General features: G+C 45.4%; 34 non-coding genes across 34 annotated transcripts; 19 read left to right on the top strand and 15 right to left on the bottom strand.

The window, feature by feature from the left end:
- Nucleotides 1-778: 778 nt before the first annotated feature.
- Nucleotides 779-861, top strand: trnal-cag (transfer RNA leucine (anticodon CAG)). Its single transcript has one exon. It is a non-coding gene; the product is annotated as a tRNA-Leu (tRNA).
- A 951-nt stretch (nt 862-1,812) lies between these two features.
- trnal-cag (transfer RNA leucine (anticodon CAG)) lies at nt 1,813-1,895 on the top strand. Its single transcript has one exon. It is a non-coding gene; the product is annotated as a tRNA-Leu (tRNA).
- Nucleotides 1,896-2,677: 782 nt separating this feature from the next.
- trnam-cau (transfer RNA methionine (anticodon CAU)) lies at nt 2,678-2,751 on the bottom strand. The gene has a single exon. It is a non-coding gene; the product is annotated as a tRNA-Met (tRNA).
- Nucleotides 2,752-2,846: 95 nt separating this feature from the next.
- On the top strand, nt 2,847-2,929 carry trnal-cag (transfer RNA leucine (anticodon CAG)). The gene has a single exon. It is a non-coding gene; the product is annotated as a tRNA-Leu (tRNA).
- Nucleotides 2,930-3,711: 782 nt separating this feature from the next.
- Nucleotides 3,712-3,785, bottom strand: trnam-cau (transfer RNA methionine (anticodon CAU)). The gene has a single exon. It is a non-coding gene; the product is annotated as a tRNA-Met (tRNA).
- A 95-nt stretch (nt 3,786-3,880) lies between these two features.
- Nucleotides 3,881-3,963, top strand: trnal-cag (transfer RNA leucine (anticodon CAG)). The gene has a single exon. It is a non-coding gene; the product is annotated as a tRNA-Leu (tRNA).
- A 782-nt stretch (nt 3,964-4,745) lies between these two features.
- trnam-cau (transfer RNA methionine (anticodon CAU)) lies at nt 4,746-4,819 on the bottom strand. Its single transcript has one exon. It is a non-coding gene; the product is annotated as a tRNA-Met (tRNA).
- A 95-nt stretch (nt 4,820-4,914) lies between these two features.
- Nucleotides 4,915-4,997, top strand: trnal-cag (transfer RNA leucine (anticodon CAG)). The gene has a single exon. It is a non-coding gene; the product is annotated as a tRNA-Leu (tRNA).
- A 782-nt stretch (nt 4,998-5,779) lies between these two features.
- trnam-cau (transfer RNA methionine (anticodon CAU)) lies at nt 5,780-5,853 on the bottom strand. Its single transcript has one exon. It is a non-coding gene; the product is annotated as a tRNA-Met (tRNA).
- A 95-nt stretch (nt 5,854-5,948) lies between these two features.
- Nucleotides 5,949-6,031, top strand: trnal-cag (transfer RNA leucine (anticodon CAG)). The gene has a single exon. It is a non-coding gene; the product is annotated as a tRNA-Leu (tRNA).
- Nucleotides 6,032-6,813: 782 nt separating this feature from the next.
- trnam-cau (transfer RNA methionine (anticodon CAU)) lies at nt 6,814-6,887 on the bottom strand. The gene has a single exon. It is a non-coding gene; the product is annotated as a tRNA-Met (tRNA).
- Nucleotides 6,888-6,982: 95 nt separating this feature from the next.
- Nucleotides 6,983-7,065, top strand: trnal-cag (transfer RNA leucine (anticodon CAG)). Its single transcript has one exon. It is a non-coding gene; the product is annotated as a tRNA-Leu (tRNA).
- Nucleotides 7,066-9,053: 1,988 nt separating this feature from the next.
- On the top strand, nt 9,054-9,136 carry trnal-cag (transfer RNA leucine (anticodon CAG)). The gene has a single exon. It is a non-coding gene; the product is annotated as a tRNA-Leu (tRNA).
- Nucleotides 9,137-9,918: 782 nt separating this feature from the next.
- Nucleotides 9,919-9,992, bottom strand: trnam-cau (transfer RNA methionine (anticodon CAU)). The gene has a single exon. It is a non-coding gene; the product is annotated as a tRNA-Met (tRNA).
- A 95-nt stretch (nt 9,993-10,087) lies between these two features.
- On the top strand, nt 10,088-10,170 carry trnal-cag (transfer RNA leucine (anticodon CAG)). Its single transcript has one exon. It is a non-coding gene; the product is annotated as a tRNA-Leu (tRNA).
- A 782-nt stretch (nt 10,171-10,952) lies between these two features.
- trnam-cau (transfer RNA methionine (anticodon CAU)) lies at nt 10,953-11,026 on the bottom strand. Its single transcript has one exon. It is a non-coding gene; the product is annotated as a tRNA-Met (tRNA).
- Nucleotides 11,027-11,121: 95 nt separating this feature from the next.
- Nucleotides 11,122-11,204, top strand: trnal-cag (transfer RNA leucine (anticodon CAG)). Its single transcript has one exon. It is a non-coding gene; the product is annotated as a tRNA-Leu (tRNA).
- Nucleotides 11,205-11,986: 782 nt separating this feature from the next.
- trnam-cau (transfer RNA methionine (anticodon CAU)) lies at nt 11,987-12,060 on the bottom strand. The gene has a single exon. It is a non-coding gene; the product is annotated as a tRNA-Met (tRNA).
- Nucleotides 12,061-12,155: 95 nt separating this feature from the next.
- Nucleotides 12,156-12,238, top strand: trnal-cag (transfer RNA leucine (anticodon CAG)). The gene has a single exon. It is a non-coding gene; the product is annotated as a tRNA-Leu (tRNA).
- Nucleotides 12,239-13,020: 782 nt separating this feature from the next.
- trnam-cau (transfer RNA methionine (anticodon CAU)) lies at nt 13,021-13,094 on the bottom strand. The gene has a single exon. It is a non-coding gene; the product is annotated as a tRNA-Met (tRNA).
- Nucleotides 13,095-13,189: 95 nt separating this feature from the next.
- trnal-cag (transfer RNA leucine (anticodon CAG)) lies at nt 13,190-13,272 on the top strand. Its single transcript has one exon. It is a non-coding gene; the product is annotated as a tRNA-Leu (tRNA).
- A 782-nt stretch (nt 13,273-14,054) lies between these two features.
- trnam-cau (transfer RNA methionine (anticodon CAU)) lies at nt 14,055-14,128 on the bottom strand. The gene has a single exon. It is a non-coding gene; the product is annotated as a tRNA-Met (tRNA).
- A 95-nt stretch (nt 14,129-14,223) lies between these two features.
- trnal-cag (transfer RNA leucine (anticodon CAG)) lies at nt 14,224-14,306 on the top strand. Its single transcript has one exon. It is a non-coding gene; the product is annotated as a tRNA-Leu (tRNA).
- Nucleotides 14,307-15,257: 951 nt separating this feature from the next.
- On the top strand, nt 15,258-15,340 carry trnal-cag (transfer RNA leucine (anticodon CAG)). Its single transcript has one exon. It is a non-coding gene; the product is annotated as a tRNA-Leu (tRNA).
- Nucleotides 15,341-16,122: 782 nt separating this feature from the next.
- On the bottom strand, nt 16,123-16,196 carry trnam-cau (transfer RNA methionine (anticodon CAU)). The gene has a single exon. It is a non-coding gene; the product is annotated as a tRNA-Met (tRNA).
- A 95-nt stretch (nt 16,197-16,291) lies between these two features.
- Nucleotides 16,292-16,374, top strand: trnal-cag (transfer RNA leucine (anticodon CAG)). Its single transcript has one exon. It is a non-coding gene; the product is annotated as a tRNA-Leu (tRNA).
- Nucleotides 16,375-17,156: 782 nt separating this feature from the next.
- trnam-cau (transfer RNA methionine (anticodon CAU)) lies at nt 17,157-17,230 on the bottom strand. Its single transcript has one exon. It is a non-coding gene; the product is annotated as a tRNA-Met (tRNA).
- A 95-nt stretch (nt 17,231-17,325) lies between these two features.
- Nucleotides 17,326-17,408, top strand: trnal-cag (transfer RNA leucine (anticodon CAG)). The gene has a single exon. It is a non-coding gene; the product is annotated as a tRNA-Leu (tRNA).
- A 782-nt stretch (nt 17,409-18,190) lies between these two features.
- Nucleotides 18,191-18,264, bottom strand: trnam-cau (transfer RNA methionine (anticodon CAU)). Its single transcript has one exon. It is a non-coding gene; the product is annotated as a tRNA-Met (tRNA).
- Nucleotides 18,265-18,359: 95 nt separating this feature from the next.
- On the top strand, nt 18,360-18,442 carry trnal-cag (transfer RNA leucine (anticodon CAG)). Its single transcript has one exon. It is a non-coding gene; the product is annotated as a tRNA-Leu (tRNA).
- A 782-nt stretch (nt 18,443-19,224) lies between these two features.
- On the bottom strand, nt 19,225-19,298 carry trnam-cau (transfer RNA methionine (anticodon CAU)). The gene has a single exon. It is a non-coding gene; the product is annotated as a tRNA-Met (tRNA).
- A 95-nt stretch (nt 19,299-19,393) lies between these two features.
- On the top strand, nt 19,394-19,476 carry trnal-cag (transfer RNA leucine (anticodon CAG)). The gene has a single exon. It is a non-coding gene; the product is annotated as a tRNA-Leu (tRNA).
- Nucleotides 19,477-20,258: 782 nt separating this feature from the next.
- trnam-cau (transfer RNA methionine (anticodon CAU)) lies at nt 20,259-20,332 on the bottom strand. Its single transcript has one exon. It is a non-coding gene; the product is annotated as a tRNA-Met (tRNA).
- A 95-nt stretch (nt 20,333-20,427) lies between these two features.
- Nucleotides 20,428-20,510, top strand: trnal-cag (transfer RNA leucine (anticodon CAG)). The gene has a single exon. It is a non-coding gene; the product is annotated as a tRNA-Leu (tRNA).
- Nucleotides 20,511-22,034: the final 1,524 nt, after the last annotated feature.

Here is a 22,034-nt window from a genome sequence, read left to right as displayed (position 1 = left end):
TGTATGGGATTCTGTGGAATTTTTTTAATGCAGTTTCCAGGGAATGTCATGTCCTGACATTTCATGAAATTGGACATGTTTTATAGAATAGCATTCAATGGAATAACATGTTGTGATGTTTACCGGAATGAGAACTTGTTTATGAAAGGGTATTCATGTTTTGTTTGGGGTTTCTTTGGAGGGATGCAATGGGATTCTTGGAGTTTGACTGTGATGTCATGGACTGAAATTTTGGGGGTGCAGTAGAATTTCATGGCAAGGAATTCCTGGAAATCTCTTGGAATGACATGTCATGGGTTTATGGGCTGTGGGATGGAATGTCATGGAATGAGATTCATGGCATGTCAAGCGAAACATTACATCACTACTGACAAGAAACGTCATGAGAATGAAAGAATTATGTTCAGACTGAACAAAACATTGTAGTGACACTGCCCCAGTTTAGGTTAATATGAGAGGAATACTATTTCTGCATTTATTCAACATCTGCCCTACAAAATGACTGGATTATAATCGCATTGCTCATGAAGGAATGGACAATCACACAAAAGGGTATGAAGAAACCCGCTCTTTTGCCTAAACGCTCTTGTGTGCCAAAAAGCACTACTCTGCCCCGTGTGAGGCTCGAACTCAGGACCTTCAGATTATGAGACTGACGCGCTGCCTAACTGCGTCAATGAGGCATGTGCTGTGGCCAGTGTGAGTGGTGGAGCACTAGCTTCTGGATCATCTGCCATTCGGTGCAGCTCCAAACACGCTGCTCACCGTAAGCTGTCATGTCAGGATGGCCGTGCGGTCTAAGGCGCTGCGTTCAGGTCGCAGTCTCCCCTGGAGGCGTGGGTTCGAATCCCACTTCTGACAGACCTAACCTTTGGTTGCGGGCTCCAGGTAGAGTCTTTAACCCTCTGGCAAGTTGACCCAGTAACACACTAATATTGACGAAGCACTGCATTTCAGTTCATGTCAGAGCCAATGGAACACTACGGTACCTCTGACCACCGGCATCGTATGAACTTTAAAGTAACACTTTTGTGCCATGTATGGGATTCTGTGGAATTTCCATGCAGTTTCCAGGGAATGTCATGTCCTGACATTTCATGAAATTGGACATGTTTTATAGAATAGCATTCAATGGAATACCATGTTGTGATTTTTACCGGAATGAGAACTTGTTTATGAAAGGGTATTCATGTTTTGTTTGGGGTTTCTTTGGAGGGATGCAATGGGATTCTTGGAGTTTGACTGTGATGTCGTGGACTGAAATTTTGGGGGTGCAGTAGAATTTCATTGCAAGGAATTCCTGGAAATCTCTTGGAATGACATGTCATGGGTTTATGGGCTGTGGGATGGAATGTCATGGAATGAGAATCATGAAATGTCAAGCGAAACATTACATCACTACTGACAAGAAACATCATGAGAATGAAAGAATTATGTTCAACCTGAACAAAACATTGTAGTGACACTGCCCCATTTTAGGTGAATATGAGAGGAATACTATTACTGCATTTATTCAACATCTGCCCTACAAAATGACTGGAATTCAATCGCATTGCTCATGAAGGAATGGACAATCACACAAAAGGGTATGAAGAAACCCGCTCTTTTGCCTAAACACTCTTGTGTGCTAAAAAGCACAACTCTGCCCCGCGTGAGGCTCGAATTCACGACCGTCAGATTATGAGACTGACGCGCTGCCTAACTGCGCCAACGAGGCATGTGCTGTGGCCAGTGTGAGTGGTGGAGCACTAGCTTCTGGATCATCTGCCATTCGGTGCAGCTCCAAACACGCTGCTCACCGTGCGCTGTCATGTCAGGATGGCCGAGCGGTCTAAGGCGCTGCGTTCAGGTCGCAGTCTCCCCTGGAGGCGTGGGTTCGAATCCCACTTCTGACAGACCTGACCTTTGGTTGCGGGCTCCAGGTAGACTCTTTAACCCTCTGGCAAGTTGACCCAGTAACACGCTAATATTGACGAAGCACTGCAATTCAGTTCATGTCAGAGCCAATGGAACACTACGGTACCTCTGACCACCGGCATCGCATGAACTTTAAAGTAACACTTTTGTTCCATGTATGGGATTCTGTGGAATTTCCATGCAGTTTCCAGGGAATGTCATGTCCTGACATTTCATGAAATTGGACATGTTTTATAGAATAGCATTCAATGGAATAACATGTTGTGATGTTTACCGGAATGAGAACTTGTTTATGAAAGGGTATTCATGTTTTGTTTGGGGTTTCTTTGGAGGGATGCAATGGGATTCTTGGAGTTTGACTGTGATGTCATGGACTGAAATTTTGGGGGTGCAGTAGAATTTCATGGCAAGGAATTCCTGGAAATCTCTTGGAATGACATGTCATGGGTTTATGGGCTGTGGGATGGAATGTCATGGAATGAGATTCATGAAATGTCAAGCGAAACATTACATCACTACTGACAAGAAACATCATGAGAATGAAAGAATTATGTTCAACCTGAACAAAACATTGTAGTGACACTGCCCCATTTTAGGTGAATATGAGAGGAATACTATTGCTGCATTTATTCAACATCTGCCCCACAAAATGACTGGATTTCAATCGCATTGCTCATGAAGGAATGGACAATCACACAAAAGGGTATGAAGAAACCCGCTCTTTTGCCTAAACGCTCTTGTGTGCCAAAAAGCACCACTCTGCCCCGTGTGAGGCTCGAACTCACGACCTTCAGATTATGAGACTGACGCGCTGCCTAACTGCGCCAACGAGGCGTGTGCTGTGGCCAGTGTGAGTGGTGGAGCACTAGCTTCTGGATCATCTGCCATTCGGTGCAGCTCCAAACACGCTGCTCACCGGGCGCTGTCATGTCAGAATGGCCGAGCGGTCTAAGGCGCTGCGTTCAGGTCGCAGTCTCCCCTGGAGGCGTGGGTTCGAATCCCACTTCTGACAGACCTAACCTTTGGTTGCGGGCTCCAGGTAGACTCTTTAACCCTCTGGCAAGTTGACCCAGTAACACGCTAATATTGACGAAGCACTGCAATTCAGTTCATGTCAGAGCCAATGGAACACTACGGTACCTCTGACCACCGGCATCGCATGAACTTTAAAGTAACACTTTTGTGCCATGTATGGGATTCTGTGGAATTTTCATGCAGTTTCCAGGGAATGTCATGTCCTGACATTTCATGAAATTGGACATGTTTTATAGAATAGCATTCAATGGAATACCATGTTGTGATGTTTACCGGAATGAGAACTTGTTTATGAAAGGGTATTCATGTTTTGTTTGGGGTTTCTTTGGAGGGATGCAATGGGATTCTTGGAGTTTGACTGTGATGTCATGGACTGAAATTTTGGGGGTGCAGTAGAATTTCATGGCAAGGAATTCCTGGAAATCTATTGGAATGACATGTCATGGGTTTATGGGCTGTGGGATGGAATGTCATGGAATGAGATTCATGGCATGTCAAGCGAAACATTACATAACAACTGACAAGAAACGTCATGAGAATGAAAGAATTATGTTCAGACTGAACAAAACATTGTAGTGACACTGCCCCAGTTTAGGTGAATATGAGAGGAATACTATTTCTGCATTTATTCAACATCTGCCCTACAAAATGACTGGATTTCAATCGCATTGCTCATGAAGGAATGGACAATCACACAAAAGGGTATGAAGAAACCCGCTCTTTTGCCTAAACGCTCTTGTGTGCCAAAAAGCACCACTCTGCCCCGTGTGAGGCTCGAACTCACGACCTTCAGATTATGAGACTGACGCGCTGCCTAACTGCGCCAACGAGGCATGTGCTGTGGCCAGTGTGAGTGGTGGAGCACTAGCTTCTGGATCATCTGCCATTCGGTGCAGCTCCAAACACGCTGCTCACCATGAGCTTTCTTGTCAGGATGGCCGAGCGGTCTAAGGCGCTGCGTTCAGGTCGCAGTCTCCCCTGGAGGAGTGGGTTCGAATCCCACTTCTGACAGACCTAACCTTTGGTTGCGGGCTCCAGGTAGAGTCTTTAACCCTCTGGCAAGTTGACCCAGTAACACACTAATATTGACGAAGCACTGCATTTCAGTTCATGTCAGAGCCAATGGAACACTACGGTACCTCTGACCACCGGCATCGTATGAACTTTAAAGTAACACTTTTGTGCCATGTATGGGATTCTGTGGAATTTCCATGCAGTTTCCAGGGAATGTCATGTCCTGACATTTCATGAAATTGGACATGTTTTATAGAATAGCATTCAATGGAATACCATGTTGTGATGTTTACCGGAATGAGAACTTGTTTATGAAAGGGTATTCATGTTTTGTTTGGGGTTTCTTTGGAGGGATGCAATGGGATTCTTGGAGTTTGACTGTGATGTCATGGACTGAAATTTTGGGGGTGCAGTAGAATTTCATGGCAAGGAATTCCTGGAAATCTCTTGGAATGACATGTCATGGGTTTATGGGCTGTGGGATGGAATGTCATGGAATGAGATTCATGGCATGTCAAGCGAAACATTACATCACTACTGACAAGAAACGTCATGAGAATGAAAGAATTATGTTCAGACTGAACAAAACATTGTAGTGACACTGCCCCAGTTTAGGTGAATATGAGAGGAATACTATTTCTGCATTTATTCAACATCTGCCCTACAAAATGACTGGATTTCAATCGCATTGCTCATGAAGGAATGGACAATCACACAAAAGGGTATGAAGAAACCCGCTCTTTTGCCTAAACGCTCTTGTGTGCCAAAAAGCACCACTCTGCCCCGTGTGAGGCTCGAACTCACGACCTTCAGATTATGAGACTGACGCGCTGCCTAACTGCGCCAACGAGGCATGTGCTGTGGCCAGTGTGAGTGGTGGAGCACTAGCTTCTGGATCATCTGCCATTCGGTGCAGCTCCAAACACGCTGCTCACCGTGAGCTGTCATGTCAGGATGGCCGAGCGGTCTAAGGCGCTGCGTTCAGGTCGCAGTCTCCCCTGGAGGCGTGGGTTCGAATCCCACTTCTGACAGACCTAACCTTTGGTTGCGGGCTCCAGGTAGAGTCTTTAACCATCTGGCAAGTTGACCCAGTAACACACTAATATTGACGAAGCACTGCATTTTAGTTCATGTCAGAGCCAATGGAACACTACGGTACCTCTGACCACCGGCATCGTATGAACTTTAAAGTAACACTTTTGTGCCATGTATGGGATTCTGTGGAATTTCCATGCAGTTTCCAGGGAATGTCATGTCCTGACATTTCATGAAATTGGACATGTTTTATAGAATAGCATTCAATGGAATACCATGTTGCGATGTTTACCGGAATGAGAACTTGTTTATGAAAGGGTATTCATGTTTTGTTTGGGGTTTCTTTGGAGGGATGCAATGGGATTCTTGGAGTTTGACTGTGATGTCATGGACTGAAATTTTGGGGGTGCAGTAGAATTTCATGGCAAGGAATTCCTGGAAATCTCTTGGAATGACATGTCATGGGTTTATGGGCTGTGGGATGGAATGTCATGGAATGAGATTCATGAAATGTCAAGCGAAACATTACATCACTACTGACAAGAAACATCATGAGAATGAAAGAATTATGTTCAACCTGAACAAAACATTGTAGTGACACTGCCCCATTTTAGGTGAATATGAGAGGAATACTATTGCTGCATTTATTCAACATCTGCCCCACAAAATGACTGGATTTCAATCGCATTGCTCATGAAGGAATGGACAATCACACAAAAGGGTATGAAGAAACCCGCTCTTTTGCCTAAACGCTCTTGTGTGCCAAAAAGCACCACTCTGCCCCGTGTGAGGCTCGAACTCACGACCTTCAGATTATGAGACTGACGCGCTGCCTAACTGCGCCAACGAGGCGTGTGCTGTGGCCAGTGTGAGTGGTGGAGCACTAGCTTCTGGATCATCTGCCATTCGGTGCAGCTCCAAACACGCTGCTCACCGTGAGCTGTCATGTCAGGATGGCCGAGCGGTCTAAGGCGCTGCGTTCAGGTTGCAGTCTCCCCTGGAGGCGTGGGTTCGAATCCCACTTCTGACAGACCTAACCTTTGGTTGCGGGCTCCAGGTAGACTCTTTAACCCTCTGGCAAGTTGACCCAGTAACACGCTAATATTGACGAAGCACTGCAATTCAGTTCATGTCAGAGCCAATGGAACACTACGGTACCTCTGACCACCGGCATCGCATGAACTTTAAAGTAACACTTTTGTGCCATGTATGGGATTCTGTGGAATTTTCATGCAGTTTCCAGGGAATGTCATGTCCTGACATTTCATGAAATTGGACATGTTTTATAGAATAGCATTCAATGGAATAACATGTTGTGATGTTTACCGGAATGAGAACTTGTTTATGAAAGGGTATTCATGTTTTGTTTGGGGTTTCTTTGGAGGGATGCAATGGGATTCTTGGAGTTTGACTGTGATGTCATGGACTGAAATTTTGGGGGTGCAGTAGAATTTCATGGCAAGGAATTCCTGGAAATCTCTTGGAATGACATGTCATGGGTTTATGGGCTGTGGGATGGAATGTCATGGAATGAGAATCATGAAATGTCAAGCGAAACATTACATCACTACTGACAAGAAACATCATGAGAATGAAAGAATTATGTTCAACCTGAACAAAACATTGTAGTGACACTGCCCCATTTTAGGTGAATATGAGAGGAATACTATTACTGCATTTATTCAACATCTGCCCTACAAAATGACTGGAATTCAATCGCATTGCTCATGAAGGAATGGACAATCACACAAAAGGGTATGAAGAAACCCGCTCTTTTGCCTAAACGCTCTTGTGTGCTAAAAAGCACAACTCTGCCCCGTGTGAGGCTCGAACTCACGACCTTCAGATTATGAGACTGACGCGCTGCCTAACTGCGCCAACGAGGCATGTGCTGTGGCCAGTGTGAGTGGTGGAGCACTAGCTTCTGGATCATCTGCCATTCGGTGCAGCTCCAAACACGCTGCTCACCGTGCACTGTCATGTCAGGATGGCCGAGCGGTCTAAGGCGCTGCGTTCAGGTCGCAGTCTCCCCTGGAGGCGTGGGTTCGAATCCCACTTCTGACAGACATAACCTTTGGTTGCGGGCTCCAGGTAGACTCTTTAACCCACTGGCAAGTTGACCCAGTAACACGCTAATATTGACGAAGCACTGCAATTCAGTTCATGTCAGAGCCAATGGAACACTACGGTACCTCTTACCACCGGCATCGCATGAACTTTAAAGTAACACTTTTGTGCCATGTATGGGATTCTGTGGAATTTTTTTAATGCAGTTTCCAGGGAATGTCATGTCCTGACATTTCATGAAATTGGACATGTTTTATAGAATAGCATTCAATGGAATAACATGTTGTGATGTTTACCGGAATGAGAACTTGTTTATGAAAGGGTATTCATGTTTTGTTTGGGGTTTCTTTGGAGGGATGCAATGGGATTCTTGGAGTTTGACTGTGATGTCATGGACTGAAATTTTGGGGGTGCAGTAGAATTTCATGGCAAGGAATTCCTGGAAATCTCTTGGAATGACATGTCATGGGTTTATGGGCTGTGGGATGGAATGTCATGGAATGAGATTCATGGCATGTCAAGCGAAACATTACATCACTACTGACAAGAAACGTCATGAGAATGAAAGAATTATGTTCAGACTGAACAAAACATTGTAGTGACACTGCCCCAGTTTAGGTTAATATGAGAGGAATACTATTTCTGCATTTATTCAACATCTGCCCTACAAAATGACTGGATTATAATCGCATTGCTCATGAAGGAATGGACAATCACACAAAAGGGTATGAAGAAACCCGCTCTTTTGCCTAAACGCTCTTGTGTGCCAAAAAGCACTACTCTGCCCCGTGTGAGGCTCGAACTCAGGACCTTCAGATTATGAGACTGACGCGCTGCCTAACTGCGTCAATGAGGCATGTGCTGTGGCCAGTGTGAGTGGTGGAGCACTAGCTTCTGGATCATCTGCCATTCGGTGCAGCTCCAAACACGCTGCTCACCGTAAGCTGTCATGTCAAGATGGCCGTGCGGTCTAAGGCGCTGCGTTCAGGTCGCAGTCTCCCCTGGAGGCTTGGTTTCTAATCCCACTTCTGACAGACCTAACCTTTGGTTGCGGGCTCCAGGTAGAGTCTTTAACCCTCTGGCAAGTTGACCCAGTAACACACTAATATTGACGAAGCACTGCATTTCAGTTCATGTCAGAGCCAATGGAACACTACGGTACCTCTGACCACCGGCATCGTATGAACTTTAAAGTAACACTTTTGTGCCATGTATGGGATTCTGTGGAATTTCCATGCAGTTTCCAGGGAATGTCATGTCCTGACATTTCATGAAATTGGACATGTTTTATAGAATAGCATTCAATGGAATACCATGTTGTGATTTTTACCGGAATGAGAACTTGTTTATGAAAGGGTATTCATGTTTTGTTTGGGGTTTCTTTGGAGGGATGCAATGGGATTCTTGGAGTTTGACTGTGATGTCGTGGACTGAAATTTTGGGGGTGCAGTAGAATTTCATTGCAAGGAATTCCTGGAAATCTCTTGGAATGACATGTCATGGGTTTATGGGCTGTGGGATGGAATGTCATGGAATGAGAATCATGAAATGTCAAGCGAAACATTACATCACTACTGACAAGAAACATCATGAGAATGAAAGAATTATGTTCAACCTGAACAAAACATTGTAGTGACACTGCCCCATTTTAGGTGAATATGAGAGGAATACTATTACTGCATTTATTCAACATCTGCCCTACAAAATGACTGGAATTCAATCGCATTGCTCATGAAGGAATGGACAATCACACAAAAGGGTATGAAGAAACCCGCTCTTTTGCCTAAACACTCTTGTGTGCTAAAAAGCACAACTCTGCCCCGCGTGAGGCTCGAATTCACGACCGTCAGATTATGAGACTGACGCGCTGCCTAACTGCGCCAACGAGGCATGTGCTGTGGCCAGTGTGAGTGGTGGAGCACTAGCTTCTGGATCATCTGCCATTCGGTGCAGCTCCAAACACGCTGCTCACCGTGCGCTGTCATGTCAGGATGGCCGAGCGGTCTAAGGCGCTGCGTTCAGGTCGCAGTCTCCCCTGGAGGCGTGGGTTCGAATCCCACTTCTGACAGACCTGACCTTTGGTTGCGGGCTCCAGGTAGACTCTTTAACCCTCTGGCAAGTTGACCCAGTAACACGCTAATATTGACGAAGCACTGCAATTCAGTTCATGTCAGAGCCAATGGAACACTACGGTACCTCTGACCACCGGCATCGCATGAACTTTAAAGTAACACTTTTGTTCCATGTATGGGATTCTGTGGAATTTCCATGCAGTTTCCAGGGAATGTCATGTCCTGACATTTCATGAAATTGGACATGTTTTATAGAATAGCATTCAATGGAATAACATGTTGTGATGTTTACCGGAATGAGAACTTGTTTATGAAAGGGTATTCATGTTTTGTTTGGGGTTTCTTTGGAGGGATGCAATGGGATTCTTGGAGTTTGACTGTGATGTCATGGACTGAAATTTTGGGGGTGCAGTAGAATTTCATGGCAAGGAATTCCTGGAAATCTCTTGGAATGACATGTCATGGGTTTATGGGCTGTGGGATGGAATGTCATGGAATGAGATTCATGAAATGTCAAGCGAAACATTACATCACTACTGACAAGAAACATCATGAGAATGAAAGAATTATGTTCAACCTGAACAAAACATTGTAGTGACACTGCCCCATTTTAGGTGAATATGAGAGGAATACTATTGCTGCATTTATTCAACATCTGCCCCACAAAATGACTGGATTTCAATCGCATTGCTCATGAAGGAATGGACAATCACACAAAAGGGTATGAAGAAACCCGCTCTTTTGCCTAAACGCTCTTGTGTGCCAAAAAGCACCACTCTGCCCCGTGTGAGGCTCGAACTCACGACCTTCAGATTATGAGACTGACGCGCTGCCTAACTGCGCCAACGAGGCGTGTGCTGTGGCCAGTGTGAGTGGTGGAGCACTAGCTTCTGGATCATCTGCCATTCGGTGCAGCTCCAAACACGCTGCTCACCGTGCGCTGTCATGTCAGGATGGCCGAGCGGTCTAAGGCGCTGCGTTCAGGTCGCAGTCTCCCCTGGAGGCGTGGGTTCGAATCCCACTTCTGACAGACCTAACCTTTGGTTGCGGGCTCCAGGTAGACTCTTTAACCCTCTGGCAAGTTGACCCAGTAACACGCTAATATTGACGAAGCACTGCAATTCAGTTCATGTCAGAGCCAATGGAACACTACGGTACCTCTGACCACCGGCATCGCATGAACTTTAAAGTAACACTTTTGTGCCATGTATGGGATTCTGTGGAATTTTCATGCAGTTTCCAGGGAATGTCATGTCCTGACATTTCATGAAATTGGACATGTTTTATAGAATAGCATTCAATGGAATACCATGTTGTGATGTTTACCGGAATGAGAACTTGTTTATGAAAGGGTATTCATGTTTTGTTTGGGGTTTCTTTGGAGGGATGCAATGGGATTCTTGGAGTTTGACTGTGATGTCATGGACTGAAATTTTGGGGGTGCAGTAGAATTTCATGGCAAGGAATTCCTGGAAATCTATTGGAATGACATGTCATGGGTTTATGGGCTGTGGGATGGAATGTCATGGAATGAGATTCATGGCATGTCAAGCGAAACATTACATAACAACTGACAAGAAACGTCATGAGAATGAAAGAATTATGTTCAGACTGAACAAAACATTGTAGTGACACTGCCCCAGTTTAGGTGAATATGAGAGGAATACTATTTCTGCATTTATTCAACATCTGCCCTACAAAATGACTGGATTTCAATCGCATTGCTCATGAAGGAATGGACAATCACACAAAAGGGTATGAAGAAACCCGCTCTTTTGCCTAAACGCTCTTGTGTGCCAAAAAGCACCACTCTGCCCCGTGTGAGGCTCGAACTCACGACCTTCAGATTATGAGACTGACGCGCTGCCTAACTGCGCCAACGAGGCATGTGCTGTGGCCAGTGTGAGTGGTGGAGCACTAGCTTCTGGATCATCTGCCATTCGGTGCAGCTCCAAACACGCTGCTCACCATGAGCTTTCTTGTCAGGATGGCCGAGCGGTCTAAGGCGCTGCGTTCAGGTCGCAGTCTCCCCTGGAGGAGTGGGTTCGAATCCCACTTCTGACAGACCTAACCTTTGGTTGCGGGCTCCAGGTAGAGTCTTTAACCCTCTGGCAAGTTGACCCAGTAACACACTAATATTGACGAAGCACTGCATTTCAGTTCATGTCAGAGCCAATGGAACACTACGGTACCTCTGACCACCGGCATCGTATGAACTTTAAAGTAACACTTTTGTGCCATGTATGGGATTCTGTGGAATTTCCATGCAGTTTCCAGGGAATGTCATGTCCTGACATTTCATGAAATTGGACATGTTTTATAGAATAGCATTCAATGGAATACCATGTTGTGATGTTTACCGGAATGAGAACTTGTTTATGAAAGGGTATTCATGTTTTGTTTGGGGTTTCTTTGGAGGGATGCAATGGGATTCTTGGAGTTTGACTGTGATGTCATGGACTGAAATTTTGGGGGTGCAGTAGAATTTCATTGCAAGGAATTCCTGGAAATCTCTTGGAATGACATGTCATGGGTTTATGGGCTGTGGGATGGAATGTCATGGAATGAGATTCATGGCATGTCAAGCGAAACATTACATCACTACTGACAAGAAACGTCTTGAGAATGAAAGAATTATGTTCAGACTGAACAAAACATTGTAGTGACACTGCCCCATTTTAGGTGAATATGAGAGGAATACTATTACTGCATTTATTCAACATCTGCCCTACAAAATGACTGGAATTCAATCGCATTGCTCATGAAGGAATGGACAATCACACAAAAGGGTATGAAGAAACCCGCTCTTTTGCCTAAACGCTCTTGTGTGCTAAAAAGCACAACCCTGCCCCGTGTGAGGCTCGAACTCACGACCTTCAGATTATGAGACTGACGCGCTGCCTAACTGCGCCAACGAGGCATGTGCTGTGGCCAGTGTGAGTGGTGGAGCACTAGCTTCTGGATCATCTGCCATTCGGTGCAGCTCCAAACACGCTGCTCACCGTGCGCTGTCATGTCAGGATGGCCGAGCGGTCTAAGGCGCTGCGTTCAGGTCGCAGTCTCCCCTGGAGGCGTGGGTTCGAATCCCACTTCTGACAGACCTAACCTTTGGTTGCGGGCTCCAGGTAGACTCTTTAACCCTCTGGCAAGTTGACCCAGTAACACGCTAATATTGACGAAGCACTGCAATTCAGTTCATGTCAGAGCCAATGGAACACTACGGTACCTCTGACCACCGGCATCGCATGAACTTTAAAGTAACACTTTTGTGCCATGTATGGGATTCTGTGGAATTTTCATGCAGTTTCCAGGGAATGTCATGTCCTGACATTTCATGAAATTGGACATGTTTTATAGAATAGCATTCAATGGAATAACATGTTGTGATGTTTACCGGAATGAGAACTTGTTTATGAAAGGGTATTCATGTTTTGTTTGGGGTTTCTTTGGAGGGATGCAATGGGATTCTTGGAGTTTGACTGTGATGTCATGGACTGAAATTTTGGGGGTGCAGTAGAATTTCATGGCAAGGAATTCCTGGAAATCTCTTGGAATGACATGTCATGGGTTTATGGGCTGTGGGATGGAATGTCATGGAATGAGATTCATGGCATGTCAAGCGAAACATTACATCACTACTGACAAGAAACGTCATGAGAATGAAAGAATTATGTTCAGACTGAACAAAACATTGTAGTGACACTGCCCCAGTTTAGGTGAATATGAGAGGAATACTATTTCTGCATTTATTCAACATCTGCCCTACAAAATGACTGGATTTCAATCGCATTGCTCATGAAGGAATGGACAATCACACAAAAGGGTATGAAGAAACCCGCTCTTTTGCCTAAACGCTCTTGTGTGCCAAAAAGCACCACTCTGCCCCGTGTGAGGCTCGAACTCACGACCTTCAGATTATGAGACTGACGCGCTGCCTAACTGCGCCAACGAGGCATGTGCTGTGGCCAGTGTGAGTGGTGGAGCACTAGCTTCTGGATCATCTGCCATTCGGTGCAGCTCCAAACACGCTGCTCACCGTGAGCTGTCATGTCAGGATGGCCGAGCGGTCTAAGGCGCTGCGTTCAGGTCGCAGTCTCCCCTGGAGGCGTGGGTTCGAATCCCACTTCTGACAGACCTAACCTTTGGTTGCGGGCTCCAGGTAGAGTCTTTAACCATCTGGCAAGTTGACCCAGTAACACACTAATATTGACGAAGCACTGCATTTTAGTTCATGTCAGAGCCAATGGAACACTACGGTACCTCTGACCACCGGCATCGTATGAACTTTAAAGTAACACTTTTGTGCCATGTATGGGATTCTGTGGAATTTCCATGCAGTTTCCAGGGAATGTCATGTCCTGACATTTCATGAAATTGGACATGTTTTATAGAATAGCATTCAATGGAATACCATGTTGCGATGTTTACCGGAATGAGAACTTGTTTATGAAAGGGTATTCATGTTTTGTTTGGGGTTTCTTTGGAGGGATGCAATGGGATTCTTGGAGTTTGACTGTGATGTCATGGACTGAAATTTTGGGGGTGCAGTAGAATTTCATGGCAAGGAATTCCTGGAAATCTCTTGGAATGACATGTCATGGGTTTATGGGCTGTGGGATGGAATGTCATGGAATGAGATTCATGAAATGTCAAGCGAAACATTACATCACTACTGACAAGAAACATCATGAGAATGAAAGAATTATGTTCAACCTGAACAAAACATTGTAGTGACACTGCCCCATTTTAGGTGAATATGAGAGGAATACTATTGCTGCATTTATTCAACATCTGCCCCACAAAATGACTGGATTTCAATCGCATTGCTCATGAAGGAATGGACAATCACACAAAAGGGTATGAAGAAACCCGCTCTTTTGCCTAAACGCTCTTGTGTGCCAAAAAGCACCACTCTGCCCCGTGTGAGGCTCGAACTCACGACCTTCAGATTATGAGACTGACGCGCTGCCTAACTGCGCCAACGAGGCGTGTGCTGTGGCCAGTGTGAGTGGTGGAGCACTAGCTTCTGGATCATCTGCCATTCGGTGCAGCTCCAAACACGCTGCTCACCGTGAGCTGTCATGTCAGGATGGCCGAGCGGTCTAAGGCGCTGCGTTCAGGTTGCAGTCTCCCCTGGAGGCGTGGGTTCGAATCCCACTTCTGACAGACCTAACCTTTGGTTGCGGGCTCCAGGTAGACTCTTTAACCCTCTGGCAAGTTGACCCAGTAACACGCTAATATTGACGAAGCACTGCAATTCAGTTCATGTCAGAGCCAATGGAACACTACGGTACCTCTGACCACCGGCATCGCATGAACTTTAAAGTAACACTTTTGTGCCATGTATGGGATTCTGTGGAATTTCCATGCAGTTTCCAGGGAATGTCATGTCCTGACATTTCATGAAATTGGACATGTTTTATAGAATAGCATTCAATGGAATACCATGTTGTGATTTTTACCGGAATGAGAACTTGTTTATGAAAGGGTATTCATGTTTTGTTTGGGGTTTCTTTGGAGGGATGCAATGGGATTCTTGGAGTTTGACTGTGATGTCGTGGACTGAAATTTTGGGGGTGCAGTAGAATTTCATTGCAAGGAATTCCTGGAAATCTCTTGGAATGACATGTCATGGGTTTATGGGCTGTGGGATGGAATGTCATGGAATGAGAATCATGAAATGTCAAGCGAAACATTACATCACTACTGACAAGAAACATCATGAGAATGAAAGAATTATGTTCAACCTGAACAAAACATTGTAGTGACACTGCCCCATTTTAGGTGAATATGAGAGGAATACTATTACTGCATTTATTCAACATCTGCCCTACAAAATGACTGGAATTCAATCGCATTGCTCATGAAGGAATGGACAATCACACAAAAGGGTATGAAGAAACCCGCTCTTTTGCCTAAACACTCTTGTGTGCTAAAAAGCACAACTCTGCCCCGCGTGAGGCTCGAATTCACGACCGTCAGATTATGAGACTGACGCGCTGCCTAACTGCGCCAACGAGGCATGTGCTGTGGCCAGTGTGAGTGGTGGAGCACTAGCTTCTGGATCATCTGCCATTCGGTGCAGCTCCAAACACGCTGCTCACCGTGCGCTGTCATGTCAGGATGGCCGAGCGGTCTAAGGCGCTGCGTTCAGGTCGCAGTCTCCCCTGGAGGCGTGGGTTCGAATCCCACTTCTGACAGACCTGACCTTTGGTTGCGGGCTCCAGGTAGACTCTTTAACCCTCTGGCAAGTTGACCCAGTAACACGCTAATATTGACGAAGCACTGCAATTCAGTTCATGTCAGAGCCAATGGAACACTACGGTACCTCTGACCACCGGCATCGCATGAACTTTAAAGTAACACTTTTGTTCCATGTATGGGATTCTGTGGAATTTCCATGCAGTTTCCAGGGAATGTCATGTCCTGACATTTCATGAAATTGGACATGTTTTATAGAATAGCATTCAATGGAATAACATGTTGTGATGTTTACCGGAATGAGAACTTGTTTATGAAAGGGTATTCATGTTTTGTTTGGGGTTTCTTTGGAGGGATGCAATGGGATTCTTGGAGTTTGACTGTGATGTCATGGACTGAAATTTTGGGGGTGCAGTAGAATTTCATGGCAAGGAATTCCTGGAAATCTCTTGGAATGACATGTCATGGGTTTATGGGCTGTGGGATGGAATGTCATGGAATGAGATTCATGAAATGTCAAGCGAAACATTACATCACTACTGACAAGAAACATCATGAGAATGAAAGAATTATGTTCAACCTGAACAAAACATTGTAGTGACACTGCCCCATTTTAGGTGAATATGAGAGGAATACTATTGCTGCATTTATTCAACATCTGCCCCACAAAATGACTGGATTTCAATCGCATTGCTCATGAAGGAATGGACAATCACACAAAAGGGTATGAAGAAACCCGCTCTTTTGCCTAAACGCTCTTGTGTGCCAAAAAGCACCACTCTGCCCCGTGTGAGGCTCGAACTCACGACCTTCAGATTATGAGACTGACGCGCTGCCTAACTGCGCCAACGAGGCGTGTGCTGTGGCCAGTGTGAGTGGTGGAGCACTAGCTTCTGGATCATCTGCCATTCGGTGCAGCTCCAAACACGCTGCTCACCGTGCGCTGTCATGTCAGAATGGCCGAGCGGTCTAAGGCGCTGCGTTCAGGTCGCAGTCTCCCCTGGAGGCGTGGGTTCGAATCCCACTTCTGACAGACCTAACCTTTGGTTGCGGGCTCCAGGTAGACTCTTTAACCCTCTGGCAAGTTGACCCAGTAACACGCTAATATTGACGAAGCACTGCAATTCAGTTCATGTCAGAGCCAATGGAACACTACGGTACCTCTGACCACCGGCATCGCATGAACTTTAAAGTAACACTTTTGTGCCATGTATGGGATTCTGTGGAATTTTCATGCAGTTTCCAGGGAATGTCATGTCCTGACATTTCATGAAATTGGACATGTTTTATAGAATAGCATTCAATGGAATACCATGTTGTGATGTTTACCGGAATGAGAACTTGTTTATGAAAGGGTATTCATGTTTTGTTTGGGGTTTCTTTGGAGGGATGCAATGGGATTCTTGGAGTTTGACTGTGATGTCATGGACTGAAATTTTGGGGGTGCAGTAGAATTTCATGGCAAGGAATTCCTGGAAATCTATTGGAATGACATGTCATGGGTTTATGGGCTGTGGGATGGAATGTCATGGAATGAGATTCATGGCATGTCAAGCGAAACATTACATAACAACTGACAAGAAACGTCATGAGAATGAAAGAATTATGTTCAGACTGAACAAAACATTGTAGTGACACTGCCCCAGTTTAGGTGAATATGAGAGGAATACTATTTCTGCATTTATTCAACATCTGCCCTACAAAATGACTGGATTTCAATCGCATTGCTCATGAAGGAATGGACAATCACACAAAAGGGTATGAAGAAACCCGCTCTTTTGCCTAAACGCTCTTGTGTGCCAAAAAGCACCACTCTGCCCCGTGTGAGGCTCGAACTCACGACCTTCAGATTATGAGACTGACGCGCTGCCTAACTGCGCCAACGAGGCATGTGCTGTGGCCAGTGTGAGTGGTGGAGCACTAGCTTCTGGATCATCTGCCATTCGGTGCAGCTCCAAACACGCTGCTCACCATGAGCTTTCTTGTCAGGATGGCCGAGCGGTCTAAGGCGCTGCGTTCAGGTCGCAGTCTCCCCTGGAGGAGTGGGTTCGAATCCCACTTCTGACAGACCTAACCTTTGGTTGCGGGCTCCAGGTAGAGTCTTTAACCCTCTGGCAAGTTGACCCAGTAACACACTAATATTGACGAAGCACTGCATTTCAGTTCATGTCAGAGCCAATGGAACACTACGGTACCTCTGACCACCGGCATCGTATGAACTTTAAAGTAACACTTTTGTGCCATGTATGGGATTCTGTGGAATTTCCATGCAGTTTCCAGGGAATGTCATGTCCTGACATTTCATGAAATTGGACATGTTTTATAGAATAGCATTCAATGGAATACCATGTTGTGATGTTTACCGGAATGAGAACTTGTTTATGAAAGGGTATTCATGTTTTGTTTGGGGTTTCTTTGGAGGGATGCAATGGGATTCTTGGAGTTTGACTGTGATGTCATGGACTGAAATTTTGGGGGTGCAGTAGAATTTCATGGCAAGGAATTCCTGGAAATCTCTTGGAATGACATGTCATGGGTTTATGGGCTGTGGGATGGAATGTCATGGAATGAGATTCATGGCATGTCAAGCGAAACATTACATCACTACTGACAAGAAACGTCATGAGAATGAAAGAATTATGTTCAGACTGAACAAAACATTGTAGTGACACTGCCCCAGTTTAGGTGAATATGAGAGGAATACTATTTCTGCATTTATTCAACATCTGCCCTACAAAATGACTGGATTTCAATCGCATTGCTCATGAAGGAATGGACAATCACACAAAAGGGTATGAAGAAACCCGCTCTTTTGCCTAAACGCTCTTGTGTGCCAAAAAGCACCACTCTGCCCCGTGTGAGGCTCGAACTCACGACCTTCAGATTATGAGACTGACGCGCTGCCTAACTGCGCCAACGAGGCATGTGCTGTGGCCAGTGTGAGTGGTGGAGCACTAGCTTCTGGATCATCTGCCATTCGGTGCAGCTCCAAACACGCTGCTCACCGTGAGCTGTCATGTCAGGATGGCCGAGCGGTCTAAGGCGCTGCGTTCAGGTCGCAGTCTCCCCTGGAGGCGTGGGTTCGAATCCCACTTCTGACAGACCTAACCTTTGGTTGCGGGCTCCAGGTAGAGTCTTTAACCATCTGGCAAGTTGACCCAGTAACACACTAATATTGACGAAGCACTGCATTTTAGTTCATGTCAGAGCCAATGGAACACTACGGTACCTCTGACCACCGGCATCGTATGAACTTTAAAGTAACACTTTTGTGCCATGTATGGGATTCTGTGGAATTTCCATGCAGTTTCCAGGGAATGTCATGTCCTGACATTTCATGAAATTGGACATGTTTTATAGAATAGCATTCAATGGAATACCATGTTGCGATGTTTACCGGAATGAGAACTTGTTTATGAAAGGGTATTCATGTTTTGTTTGGGGTTTCTTTGGAGGGATGCAATGGGATTCTTGGAGTTTGACTGTGATGTCATGGACTGAAATTTTGGGGGTGCAGTAGAATTTCATGGCAAGGAATTCCTGGAAATCTCTTGGAATGACATGTCATGGGTTTATGGGCTGTGGGATGGAATGTCATGGAATGAGATTCATGAAATGTCAAGCGAAACATTACATCACTACTGACAAGAAACATCATGAGAATGAAAGAATTATGTTCAACCTGAACAAAACATTGTAGTGACACTGCCCCATTTTAGGTGAATATGAGAGGAATACTATTGCTGCATTTATTCAACATCTGCCCCACAAAATGACTGGATTTCAATCGCATTGCTCATGAAGGAATGGACAATCACACAAAAGGGTATGAAGAAACCCGCTCTTTTGCCTAAACGCTCTTGTGTGCCAAAAAGCACCACTCTGCCCCGTGTGAGGCTCGAACTCACGACCTTCAGATTATGAGACTGACGCGCTGCCTAACTGCGCCAACGAGGCGTGTGCTGTGGCCAGTGTGAGTGGTGGAGCACTAGCTTCTGGATCATCTGCCATTCGGTGCAGCTCCAAACACGCTGCTCACCGTGAGCTGTCATGTCAGGATGGCCGAGCGGTCTAAGGCGCTGCGTTCAGGTTGCAGTCTCCCCTGGAGGCGTGGGTTCGAATCCCACTTCTGACAGACCTAACCTTTGGTTGCGGGCTCCAGGTAGACTCTTTAACCCTCTGGCAAGTTGACCCAGTAACACGCTAATATTGACGAAGCACTGCAATTCAGTTCATGTCAGAGCCAATGGAACACTACGGTACCTCTGACCACCGGCATCGCATGAACTTTAAAGTAACACTTTTGTGCCATGTATGGGATTCTGTGGAATTTTCATGCAGTTTCCAGGGAATGTCATGTCCTGACATTTCATGAAATTGGACATGTTTTATAGAATAGCATTCAATGGAATAACATGTTGTGATGTTTACCGGAATGAGAACTTGTTTATGAAAGGGTATTCATGTTTTGTTTGGGGTTTCTTTGGAGGGATGCAATGGGATTCTTGGAGTTTGACTGTGATGTCATGGACTGAAATTTTGGGGGTGCAGTAGAATTTCATGGCAAGGAATTCCTGGAAATCTCTTGGAATGACATGTCATGGGTTTATGGGCTGTGGGATGGAATGTCATGGAATGAGAATCATGAAATGTCAAGCGAAACATTACATCACTACTGACAAGAAACATCATGAGAATGAAAGAATTATGTTCAACCTGAACAAAACATTGTAGTGACACTGCCCCATTTTAGGTGAATATGAGAGGAATACTATTACTGCATTTATTCAACATCTGCCCTACAAAATGACTGGAATTCAATCGCATTGCTCATGAAGGAATGGACAATCACACAAAAGGGTATGAAGAAACCCGCTCTTTTGCCTAAACGCTCTTGTGTGCTAAAAAGCACAACTCTGCCCCGTGTGAGGCTCGAACTCACGACCTTCAGATTATGAGACTGACGCGCTGCCTAACTGCGCCAACGAGGCATGTGCTGTGGCCAGTGTGAGTGGTGGAGCACTAGCTTCTGGATCATCTGCCATTCGGTGCAGCTCCAAACACGCTGCTCACCGTGCACTGTCATGTCAGGATGGCCGAGCGGTCTAAGGCGCTGCGTTCAGGTCGCAGTCTCCCCTGGAGGCGTGGGTTCGAATCCCACTTCTGACAGACATAACCTTTGGTTGCGGGCTCCAGGTAGACTCTTTAACCCACTGGCAAGTTGACCCAGTAACACGCTAATATTGACGAAGCACTGCAATTCAGTTCATGTCAGAGCCAATGGAACACTACGGTACCTCTTACCACCGGCATCGCATGAACTTTAAAGTAACACTTTTGTGCCATGTATGGGATTCTGTGGAATTTTTTTAATGCAGTTTCCAGGGAATGTCATGTCCTGACATTTCATGAAATTGGACATGTTTTATAGAATAGCATTCAATGGAATAACATGTTGTGATGTTTACCGGAATGAGAACTTGTTTATGAAAGGGTATTCATGTTTTGTTTGGGGTTTCTTTGGAGGGATGCAATGGGATTCTTGGAGTTTGACTGTGATGTCATGGACTGAAATTTTGGGGGTGCAGTAGAATTTCATGGCAAGGAATTCCTGGAAATCTCTTGGAATGACATGTCATGGGTTTATGGGCTGTGGGATGGAATGTCATGGAATGAGATTCATGGCATGTCAAGCGAAACATTACATCACTACTGACAAGAAACGTCATGAGAATGAAAGAATTATGTTCAGACTGAACAAAACATTGTAGTGACACTGCCCCAGTTTAGGTTAATATGAGAGGAATACTATTTCTGCATTTATTCAACATCTGCCCTACAAAATGACTGGATTATAATCGCATTGCTCATGAAGGAATGGACAATCACACAAAAGGGTATGAAGAAACCCGCTCTTTTGCCTAAACGCTCTTGTGTGCCAAAAAGCACTACTCTGCCCCGTGTGAGGCTCGAACTCAGGACCTTCAGATTATGAGACTGACGCGCTGCCTAACTGCGTCAATGAGGCATGTGCTGTGGCCAGTGTGAGTGGTGGAGCACTAGCTTCTGGATCATCTGCCATTCGGTGCAGCTCCAAACACGCTGCTCACCGTAAGCTGTCATGTCAGGATGGCCGTGCGGTCTAAGGCGCTGCGTTCAGGTCGCAGTCTCCCCTGGAGGCTTGGTTTCTAATCCCACTTCTGACAGACCTAACCTTTGGTTGCGGGCTCCAGGTAGAGTCTTTAACCCTCTGGCAAGTTGACCCAGTAACACACTAATATTGACGAAGCACTGCATTTCAGTTCATGTCAGAGCCAATGGAACACTACGGTACCTCTGACCACCGGCATCGTATGAACTTTAAAGTAACACTTTTGTGCCATGTATGGGATTCTGTGGAATTTCCATGCAGTTTCCAGGGAATGTCATGTCCTGACATTTCATGAAATTGGACATGTTTTATAGAATAGCATTCAATGGAATACCATGTTGTGATTTTTACCGGAATGAGAACTTGTTTATGAAAGGGTATTCATGTTTTGTTTGGGGTTTCTTTGGAGGGATGCAATGGGATTCTTGGAGTTTGACTGTGATGTCGTGGACTGAAATTTTGGGGGTGCAGTAGAATTTCATTGCAAGGAATTCCTGGAAATCTCTTGGAATGACATGTCATGGGTTTATGGGCTGTGGGAT

This window comes from Pseudorasbora parva, chromosome 20 (assembly GCF_024679245.1).
Source record: "Pseudorasbora parva isolate DD20220531a chromosome 20, ASM2467924v1, whole genome shotgun sequence".
Taxonomy (NCBI): domain Eukaryota; kingdom Metazoa; phylum Chordata; class Actinopteri; order Cypriniformes; family Gobionidae; genus Pseudorasbora; species Pseudorasbora parva.
The sequence above is the reverse complement of the archived record's forward strand: the minus strand, read 5'-3'. Positions and strand labels throughout refer to the sequence as shown.